The 10,124-nt window shown below is 36.6% G+C and overlaps 1 protein-coding gene and 1 long non-coding RNA gene across 2 annotated transcripts in view; both read right to left on the minus strand.

Annotated features, from left to right (window-relative positions):
• The window catches only part of LOC125658360 (sarcoplasmic calcium-binding protein-like), a 15,678-nt gene extending 7,355 nt beyond the window's left edge, over window positions 1-8,323 (minus strand). Inside the window, exons 1-3 of the mRNA XM_056148434.1 lie at window positions 8,028-8,323; window positions 6,012-6,143; window positions 5,072-5,131 (exon numbers count right to left, since the gene is read on the minus strand). The gene's annotated coding sequence lies outside the window, so the exon portion shown is untranslated. The remainder of the gene's footprint in view (window positions 1-5,071; window positions 5,132-6,011; window positions 6,144-8,027) is intronic.
• Window positions 8,324-8,498: 175 nt separating this feature from the next.
• LOC130050018 (uncharacterized) lies at window positions 8,499-9,817 on the minus strand. The gene is made up of 2 exons (XR_008798399.1): window positions 9,693-9,817; window positions 8,499-8,897 (listed from the first exon to the last, which is right to left on the minus strand). It is a non-coding gene; the product is annotated as an uncharacterized LOC130050018 (long non-coding RNA).
• Window positions 9,818-10,124: the final 307 nt, after the last annotated feature.

Genomic DNA, 10,124 nt, shown 5'->3' on the forward strand with positions numbered 1-10,124 from the left:
TAAGGAATATATACACAAAATATGGAAACCCCACCTTAAATAGTTCAGATGATATTGCCCAGGTTATAGGTTTAAGATGGTCAGCAAGTCTAGAGGTATGATGGGTTTTACTTTGTCAGTGAAGACTTAAATTGGACCAATGTATCTGTGTTGTCGCTGATTTGTTAATTTCCTTAATGCTACACATGTATTTGTTTCTTTGATTAAAAGTAGACATGGTATATCATATATTACATTGTACATACAAATCTGCCTTCTAGTTTTTTACCAGTTTATTTGCTGACCTTTGGACCTACTGACTTGTTGACCTGCTGACCTGTCGACCTGCTAACCTGTTGAATGCTTATTTGCGTCTAATTGTATTTTGAACTGCATTTAGATATGACTATGAATGATTATCATTACCGATAAAAGGAGATTATTAATTTACTCATTTTTATAACCCAGGAATCCACAGGAACTACAATATCGTATAATATACTTGACCCCTTCATTTTTATATTTAATTTAATTTATTTCATTACTTTTGGTTGTCAAATGAATGGGAGAAAGCAGTGAGTTGCGTCATCATGTTTCCCGCTAGGCGGCGATACTTGTTCCGGTAAAGAGCAACTTCAGTAAAGTTTAACATTACTCGTCTACGCTTACATTTTCAATCGATAGAGTGGAATTTGCAAAATAATGACATGTTTACTATTTCTAATTTTATCGACCAATGAAATTGGGATATCCCGAAATTATGTCAACTTCCGTCCCCATTTTACCGATGTTTTGCATTTGAGAAGCAGTAGACGATGTTTGACGGTTGATTATAGTCGATAAATGAACTTTATTTCCAGTTCATCATGACAATACGAGAGGTAAGACCTTGAGATAGTTGCTTCTAAACAGTAGGAGTCTCATTTCATGTTTTATCGAACTTTTCGTCGAAAATTGCAAGCGATGTACCTGGTACATTTACATGTAAGAAAACCAAGATGGCGGCGTGATATACCTTGTGAACAGTTTGTTTATACATAGGAAGACCCCCCAAAAAATAAATGTTATTACAGATATTTAGAACATCGAGTGCCGTGATAATTTGATATTCAAAACCGCATATTACATAATTGCATTATCTTTGCAAACTCGAGAGCATTGTATTTTTAGGTCACCTGAATTCATTCAGGTGACCTATTGCTATCTGTTTTTGTCCGTCGTCGTTCGTCGTGCGTTAACATTTGAACATTTTCAGCTTCTTCTCTGAAACCCCTGAACCAATTTCAACCAATTTTGGCATATAGCATCTGTGGGTGGAGGGGAACAAAAATTGTGAAATTCGTGGTCCCTGCCCCCCTGGGGCCTGAGGCAAAAACCATCAAAATGAGTGTAATTTTAAAAAATCTTCTTTACTCCTGGACATCAAGAAGCCAAACTGTGGGCATAATTATAATGAGCGTTGAGCCCTCTACCAAAATTGTGAAATTCATGGCCCCTGGGGCAGGGGTTCTTGTGTTAGGGTGGGGCTCTATTGGTCATATAGTGAAAATGTAGAAATTCTTTGAAAATCTTCTTCTCTGTCTCTGGGTATTAAGTAGACAAACTAATAGCATGGTAATGATGAGCAAGGATGCCTCTTTATACCCCCCGCAACAAGTTGTGGGGGAGGGGGGGGGGGTGGTATACTGGAATCGGGTTGTCCGTCCGTCCGTCCGTCTGTAGACGCAATGGTTTCCGGGCTCTAAAGCATTATCCTTTCCACCTACCGTCACCATATCATATATATGGACTACCCATGGGATGAATATGTTCCCTATCGATTTTGGGGTCAAAAGGTCAAAGGTCAAGCACACTGGACATCAAAGTAGCAATATGGTTTCCGGGCTCTAAAGTGTTATCCTTTCCACCTACATTCACCATATCATACATATGGACTACCCATAGGATGAAGATGTTCCCTATCGATTTTGGGGTCAAAAGGTCAAAGGTCACGCGCACTGGACATTGAAGTAGCAATATGGTTTCCGGGCTCTAAAGCGTTATCCTTTCCACCTACAGTCACCATATCATAGATATGGACTACCCATGGGATGAAGATGTTCCCTATCGATTTTGGGGTCAAAAGGTCAAAGGTCATGCGCACTGGACATCGAAGTAGCAACACTCAGAAAAGAGGTAGTTTATACCTATTACCAACACCCTTTGGGAGATTGGGGTAAGCGGGGGGTATTCTTAGTGAGCATTGCTCACAGTACCTTTTGTTAAAAATTGTGAAATTCATGGCCCCTGGATCAGGGGTTCTGGTGCTAGGGTGGGGCTCTATAAGTCATATAGTGAAAATGCATTATTTCTTTGAAAATCTTCTTCTCTGTCCTTGGGTATTAAGTAGACAAACCAATAGCATGGTTATGATGAGCAAGGATGTCTCTTTCAAAATTGTGAAATTCATGGCCCCTGGGTCAGGGGTTCTGGTATTAGGGTGGGGCCCTATTGATCATATAGTGAAAATGCATTTTATTTCTTTGAAAATCTTCTCCTCTGCTGCTGGGTATTAAGTAGACAAACTAATAGTATGATAATGATGATCAAGGATGCTTCTTTCAAAACTGAAATTTATGGCCCCTGGGTCAGGGGTTTTGTTGCAAAGGCGGGGTTGACCACATAGCTATTCAATGTTTCTTCCATCCAAAAGTAAAATTCTTACACAAACCTAATTCAAACATTGGAAGGTTGTTACATGATACTCAGGTGACCTATAAGGCCCCTGGGCCTCTTCTTTTTTAAAGCCCTGAGATATACGATAAAAATGTCCAGCTTTTGAAGAACAGAAAAGCTTGACTCAAATCTCTATTTGATACCGCTCACAGGGGCTAAGCCCGTTTTGGGCCCGAACTCTGTGATACCATAAATATAGATATCTATATTCTATATAAATATCTATATTTATAGAATCACAGAGTTCGGGCCCAAAACGGGCTAAGCCCCTGTGATACCACCTAATTACGCTACTTATTCGGACTTCAGTTCAGATACCGCAGTCCGTAGTTTGAGTACACATATTGTGCATAAATACGTATACTTCTAACAGTTTGTTAAGTGGATTGACAAATGAAAATATTTCCGTTCAATTTTACAGTGATAATTTTATCTTGTATAACCGCATCCCTATTGATATAAGTCTATTTACTTATATCAAACGAAAGTCATACAACGGCCGTGTCGACAAGAGAAATAATCAAGTTCAGGATAACCGAGGAGGGATCAACATTTGAAGCGCAGTGCTAGCGCTCCTTAGGAGGAGACCTGATACACATTGTAAGAGCGTCGCAACAGGTCTGTTTGGTGCGATAATGTTTTGTTTTAAAAAAAAAAAAAATGGATTCAATCAGCTATATGACCCGACACAAATTCAGTGTTTCGACGGTATGGTACAAAGTGAGATATAATTAATTAGCATTGATTATTTATATGTAAATCCGCCACCATTAGGAGGCTATTTGAGAAAGTGAACAAGTCACCCAAGTTGCGTTCAAATGACATGATAGGTAATTCAGAGAATTGCATTACATTAAGGATGTGCCAGTATTATGGTATTTTTCATTTTATTTATCGGAGTGCAGAGTTTTATTTGATCATAAAAAACAATAGAGACATTTAATGTTTTTTGGCATCATTTTTCACCGTAAGATCCATTCGTCCTAGTTATGATTTTAAAACAGGGACATTTCGCATATTTTCATTTATTTCACTATAACCTCTTTTCTTCCATTTTAGTTTGATTTCACTGGGGGGAAAAACTGTGTTAAATGCAGTAGCCTCGCTTGTTTAAATGACGAATGATTTCAACTTTAATGAATCCTTTAAAAACACATAGACTGTGCACTCCTGTGGTAGAAATATTAGAACGTGTTGGTGGGTTTAAATGTATATTTTAAAATGCAGGATTTGATTCGTGTCGAACCTATTTTCTATACACAACAACAATTGTTTGGCATTGTTTTGTGATCGTATTAAGTAACTCAAAGTTCAGCTAGGGTGGTGGTTTCAAGAGTGTTTACGTTACAATGATGTGGGAATTAAGTTGAATACGGAGCGCCGCTACAATAGGAACGATAACTCATTCTATACATTTTAAACAATATTTATTCGTATATACATATTGTAATTCGATAATAATGTTAACAAACAATGTCTTATACATTTATAGATCGAGAAACAAGCCAAAAGGCTTATATTCACCTCGCTCTTTCAGGAGATACTAAGACGGCCCATAAATTTAGTACATGTTGGAAAAACATAGCAAAATAATAGGCACCCGTTCGTCAATAAAAAGAATATTTAAAAAACTTTTCAAAACGGTCATTGCATGTCATAAAGAAATATTGACATTTTCCGGCTTATACGATTATTCAGCAACCTTTAAAGTATTTTAAACTCAATACGGGCTTAGTCTATAGTTTACATTTAAAGCTTGGATAATATAAATTGTTTATCTATATGTGCATATCGCAGATATTTCTCTCTCTCCTCTCTCTCTCTCTCTCTCTCTCTCTCTCTCTCTCTCTCTCTCTCTTGATCGTTTGTTTTTGAAAAAGATTTTTCATATAAACCCCTTTATTTTCACAATACCATACCCCCACAGTAGGGAGGGGGTGTGACTCTTTATTTCGTCTTAGAATACTTCGTAACAATTTTGACTGAAAATGGATCATCACTTTTGGTACTTAATATGGAGACGAAAATAAATTGAAAATGTGAAATGGAAAATGACAGACAACAGACAAATGATAAGAAAAACGAATCACAAAAGAGCAAGTGACAGGTTCGTCCTGCCGTTACAGACACTACTCCACTCAATATGTTAATGAAAAAGATTACCCAAATCAATAATCTGTGGTTATGTAATTAAAATATTGTCAATTTTTTTAAAATCATACCAACATGTACATATATCTACCATTGGGAGGGGGGGGGGTGTTGTTACCAACACCACCTGCGATTATCCTTTTTCTCTCGTACATTTGTATATGTGCCAAAGCACGTTGGCCTAAGCAGATTAAAGTTAGATTAATTAAGTAAGTTTAGAACTTACCATAATAGATATACGAAATAGAGAGGGCTAGCGCTCCGAGTCATATGATTTGTTGGAGAACTGAAAAATAGATATAGAAGCATTAGGATCATCATCGTCTTCATCACCATCACAATCATCATCATAATCAAACGTCTGTAAAACGTTATATATCACTAACTATGAAGCCCGCTAAACAAGCGATAAACAGTAATTACATTTATGTAGCGAAATTAAACAGGGTAATCCCAGTTAAAACCAGGCCAATTAACCATTACAAATATCTATCATTCATTTTATTAATTTAATTACAAATTCAACTTTTGGTCAATCAGCAAGTATATGATGCATGGAAAGGTTGCCATTCTTTTGAAATTCCCCCCGAGAGATTTTTGACTCTCTAATGTTGGGGGCGTGGCAAGTTGATGAACATATTGTAACAACTATAGGCAGCTGTGGTCGAATTTTAAACACACAGCCTAGATCAACAGTAGTTACTGTAGTCAATCAAAATATTGAGCTACACGTACAAAATGTACCACGACAGATGCAAAAATAAGATTCCGACATAATGCCACTTTCAGGCAATCTATATTAATTAAAATTATATTCTTAAAAATAATGGTGAAAATAACAAACAGCGATCAATCTCATATAACTTCTATATTTCTTTAATCTCCACAAGTGCTCATCCAGGAAGTGAGAGTGGCAGAGGATAATCATCCTTTCTGAGATTGGTCAAACACACAGTTATCGATATCTGTCATTATGCAGTTTCAGTGGTAAAATAGAATTCATGTTAGACTCCAAACATAGGTAGAACCCAAACCCCGGGACATAATGTTCTGGATTCGTTAGAAATTCCAGTGTTAAACATAAACATCCTGTAACAAGGATAAAACTGAATATGAAAATATCCAATTTTCCGAAATTTTAGAGACCTACGAACTCAATACCTTACTAGATAACTCAAACCATTCGTGGATAATTTCCCAGGCATTTCTGTCGTCCTTGTTGTATGGGTTGGATTTCCCTCCCAGTGCCACGTGTGGAGTTCTCCCGGCAAACAATTCATCGTAAGCGGGAGGGGAGTCTGTAGGCAAAGAAAAACAATAACAATTCATCGTAAGCGGGAGGGGAGTCTGTAGGCAAAGAAAAACAATAACAATTCATTGTAAGTGGGAGGGGAGTCTGTAGGCAAAGAAAAACAATGTGCTATCTTTAGAAATTTGGAAATGAAATGATTACTGTATTCATGAGTTAGGATTAATTTGGAGTGTCAACAATCCTCAGAAAACACGAAGTATATATAACAGTTTTACTGTGATTGAATTAGTATAGCTAACCCTCCAGCCCTTTCTTCTGAAGTATGCTGATTTTATTGGGCAAATATGTTAGATTTTCAGTAAAAATATCATATTTTTGGACTACAGCACGTGCACAAAATGCACTATTGGCTATATTAGATTACTGCATGATGCTCGCGTTTCCCATTGCATTTGTAGCATTTTGTGATTTTTCGTTAGAATGCGACAGAAATCCGGGAAATGCGACACGGCCATTTCATATTTAAAAAATCACAAGGTCATGTTGCATCCGAACTCCTGTAGAATGTGAATACCCTGTCAAACGGGAACATTGCCATTGGATATCTTTTTATCTAAGAGTTTACACAAGACAACGGGTTGATCTGCAATGTTCAGTTAGGTATGGCTGAACTGAAATTTTCTATTGGAAGTGAACTAGATTACCGGAAGAAGCTACCAGTGTCAGATTTTGTGAAATAAAAACGTGCGATAAGGCCAATTCAACTTAATTGATGGATTATCATCTCCGCCCGCCTCTCAAAAATCGGCCCGCCCGGATTTTTTTTATTTTGCGGAGCTTGCGATTTCCGGAAAATTTTCATGTCCGACTCCGGTATTTACACTTGTTGTTTACATTTCCGGTATAGCAACGTAAAAAGCCACGCGAAGAAAAAATATCACACTACGGTTTTCTTAATTTCTCACCTTCTTACAGGCGTAAGTGAAAGGAAAGGACTAATGTGCTTCATATCTTGAAGAAGTTTGATATCTCGAAGAAGTTTGAAATTAAAGCTTAACCTGGAATTCGTCTGTGAAATAAGCATAGGTTCCGATCCACTACTTGTTTGTCATTAATATTTTTCTCAGAAAAAAAAATATAATCCTCCCACCTGCTCCATACTTTTTTGTGACCCTGGATGATAATCTACTAATTAAGTTGAATTGGCCTAATGTAATATATACGCATACATCTGTAAAAGTTAATTAAAATCTAATCTTTCATAAATCATGAAATTCAATTATTTGGCTTATGATACTACAAAAACGATACCATCTTCTTGGAACTGATTAAGTGATGTACATGTATGTATATGTATGGATATGTGTATATGTATGTAGATGAATATATGATATATTAATTTGATATAAAATGTGATAGTTGAATAAATATTACAAATAAAAAAAAAAAATATTTGTTTTGCGTGTAGTAATTAGGGCTATACGGACCGTGGATATCGGCCTGGGTAGCTCAGTGGTTAGAGCACTTGACTAGTAATGCAGGGGTCGCGGGTTCGATTCCCGGTCCCACGGATTTTCTCCTATCAACCACAAATGTAAAATTGTAAGTTTAAAACAAAATCACTAAATCATCAGATATCTGGACAAGAACAATGGTTTGTTTGACTGTTAGAATCAGATTCAGTCCATAACCTGCATAATCTACGTTCGAAATCAAGATAAGTGACACTCACACATGTTTGTGAGAAAACGAAAACATAAAGGAAAAACGTCATCAATTTGAAGGAAGTTGTTTTGACAACCACCCGCCATCTTTCTCTCTAGATAATTTTAGGACCATCTGTCTCTCTAGATAAGTTTAGGGTAGACTCAAATTCTTTGCTACATACAAAAGACAAGTGAAGATAACGAACAAATAAATGGCTGCTTACTTAAATCTTGAATATCGTCTGCTGTACCAATTCCCGGGGAACCTGTGTATGTATATCCTGTATTCGAAGTACCAGGACCCGAATACGCGGGAGGCGCTGATGGAACAATACTCGTCTTCTGCATCCCGTTAAAAGAATTCCGAGGGATATCATTTACCGACATGAATAAGTATGTATTCGCCCTATATTTATCTTTTCCAGAACTATTGGAATTGATAATTTGGAGATCCTAGACTGGCTAGGCCAAAATTAAATATCACAATGTATTCCACGGCCAAAGAATAACACAACCCGATTACATACACGTGTATGAATGGAGATTTGTTGATTAGTTTAGGTCGTTGTAAGCGTTGTATACACACCAAGGTAACTAGGTCAGACAGTGGAGAGCATCAGGGGGTATTTAATGGCTAACTCAATATGGACAAACACCACCAAATGTTTTCCCATAGACTTCCATACAAATTCCAATCACTGTCAATTATTTATTAAGCCAATTTTCAAAAAATCAGTCACCATTCAGCAAAGTTCATCATCTCCCCTTCAAAATTCCACCAAAAAATATATGGCTTGCCGTTGCGTTTTTCCTTCAAATTTTGGCCTGTTTACAACTAGTGTAGATCCGCACTGAATGAAATTGTCCATCCAAATATCACCTTTCCACTCAGATCTTCCCTTATAACTTCTGTATCTTTCTACATATTCTGTTATGTCACCTGTCATTTTTATCACTTATATTTCACTATTAAATTCCATCACAAAGATTTTCTGTTAATGACCAATCAGATCTCCTGTCAACTTTTCTTCTCCGCACAACTTTGGGTGTCCACAATGGCGGCGCCCTGTAGCTAGGCAATTCTGGTGTTTTTCCTATAACCAAATGGAAAACAAAGTGAAAAAGTGGCCAATTTGACATTTTTAGATAACATGCACATAGTACATGTAAAATATGTAACATGAAAAAATTACATGAAAAAACATGTAAATTATGACTATCTATATAATGTAACCCCTCACACATGATGAACTCAACTGTGATATGAAGCTGTGTTGAATGTCAACTTTATAATGACTTTTTACAGTGCTTATTGAAGTAAAAAATGTAAATAACAGTCTTATTGTCTTATTTTTTATCTTTTCAAGAGGATCTGAGGATTCACATGTAATTTACATATTCAGGGTACATTCTACCCGGTTTTTGAAAAAATGGCCAAAAAATCTTAATTTATCAAGGAAAAATGCTTTCAAAATGCATTTACTTTTCCAATTCAGAATGAATTCACTAAGCTGCTGACAGCCAATTAATAGAAGGTTATCAAAACATATGAGGGGTAATCTGATCTAGTAGTGTTGTTTCTCTGTGACAGTAAAACTGTCACTACCCTCTTTAACTCAGATACATTTTGCAGTGAGGGTTGCTTGCTAATTCCTATCATGATAATAAATTATGACATGATATCACTTAAACTTGACATGATGCTGATAGAGCACTGGAAAAAGCACATCACAAGTGAATTTCACTTCAGACAGAATATTCCTAGCAGAATTATACATGTATGTCAGTTTTCAAAGATGGGAAACTTCAAAAAAGGGAATAATTATGGTTTTAAGCCAAAATATGTACCTCACAACAAGGGGAAATTACATGAAAAAAAGAAAACTCACCTGCACCATTCACGAGAGTTGACAGGGAAACCCTACAACTGGTGACGCATCCACCCTCTCTGTGCGAGGAGCAGGAAATGATGCTCAGGCCTGGGTGCCACCGACTGCTTCAGCCAAGACCCCTGAAAAAGGAAGGAAACCATGAGACTTTAAATCAGGCTGAATCCTCAGGGTAACGATTACAATTCTTCTAACTTTCTTAAATTATGAAACAAAACCTCTTTGAGTCGAAAATATTTTTTCTAATTCTCAGAATAGGCCCACATATGGCCAAATTGGCTGAAATAAGGGGTATCCCTAAGATCCTGTAAATTTAATTAGCTTAATTAATTTTATAATTAATAAACTCTCTAAAGTATAGCAACATTACAATAATTGTTCATTCATATGAAGAGAAAGTTACAAAAAACAGTTGTTAGGGACTGTGATGAG

The sequence above is a fragment of the Ostrea edulis genome, chromosome 9 (genome assembly GCF_947568905.1).
Source record: "Ostrea edulis chromosome 9, xbOstEdul1.1, whole genome shotgun sequence".
Lineage (NCBI taxonomy): Eukaryota > Metazoa > Mollusca > Bivalvia > Ostreida > Ostreidae > Ostrea > Ostrea edulis.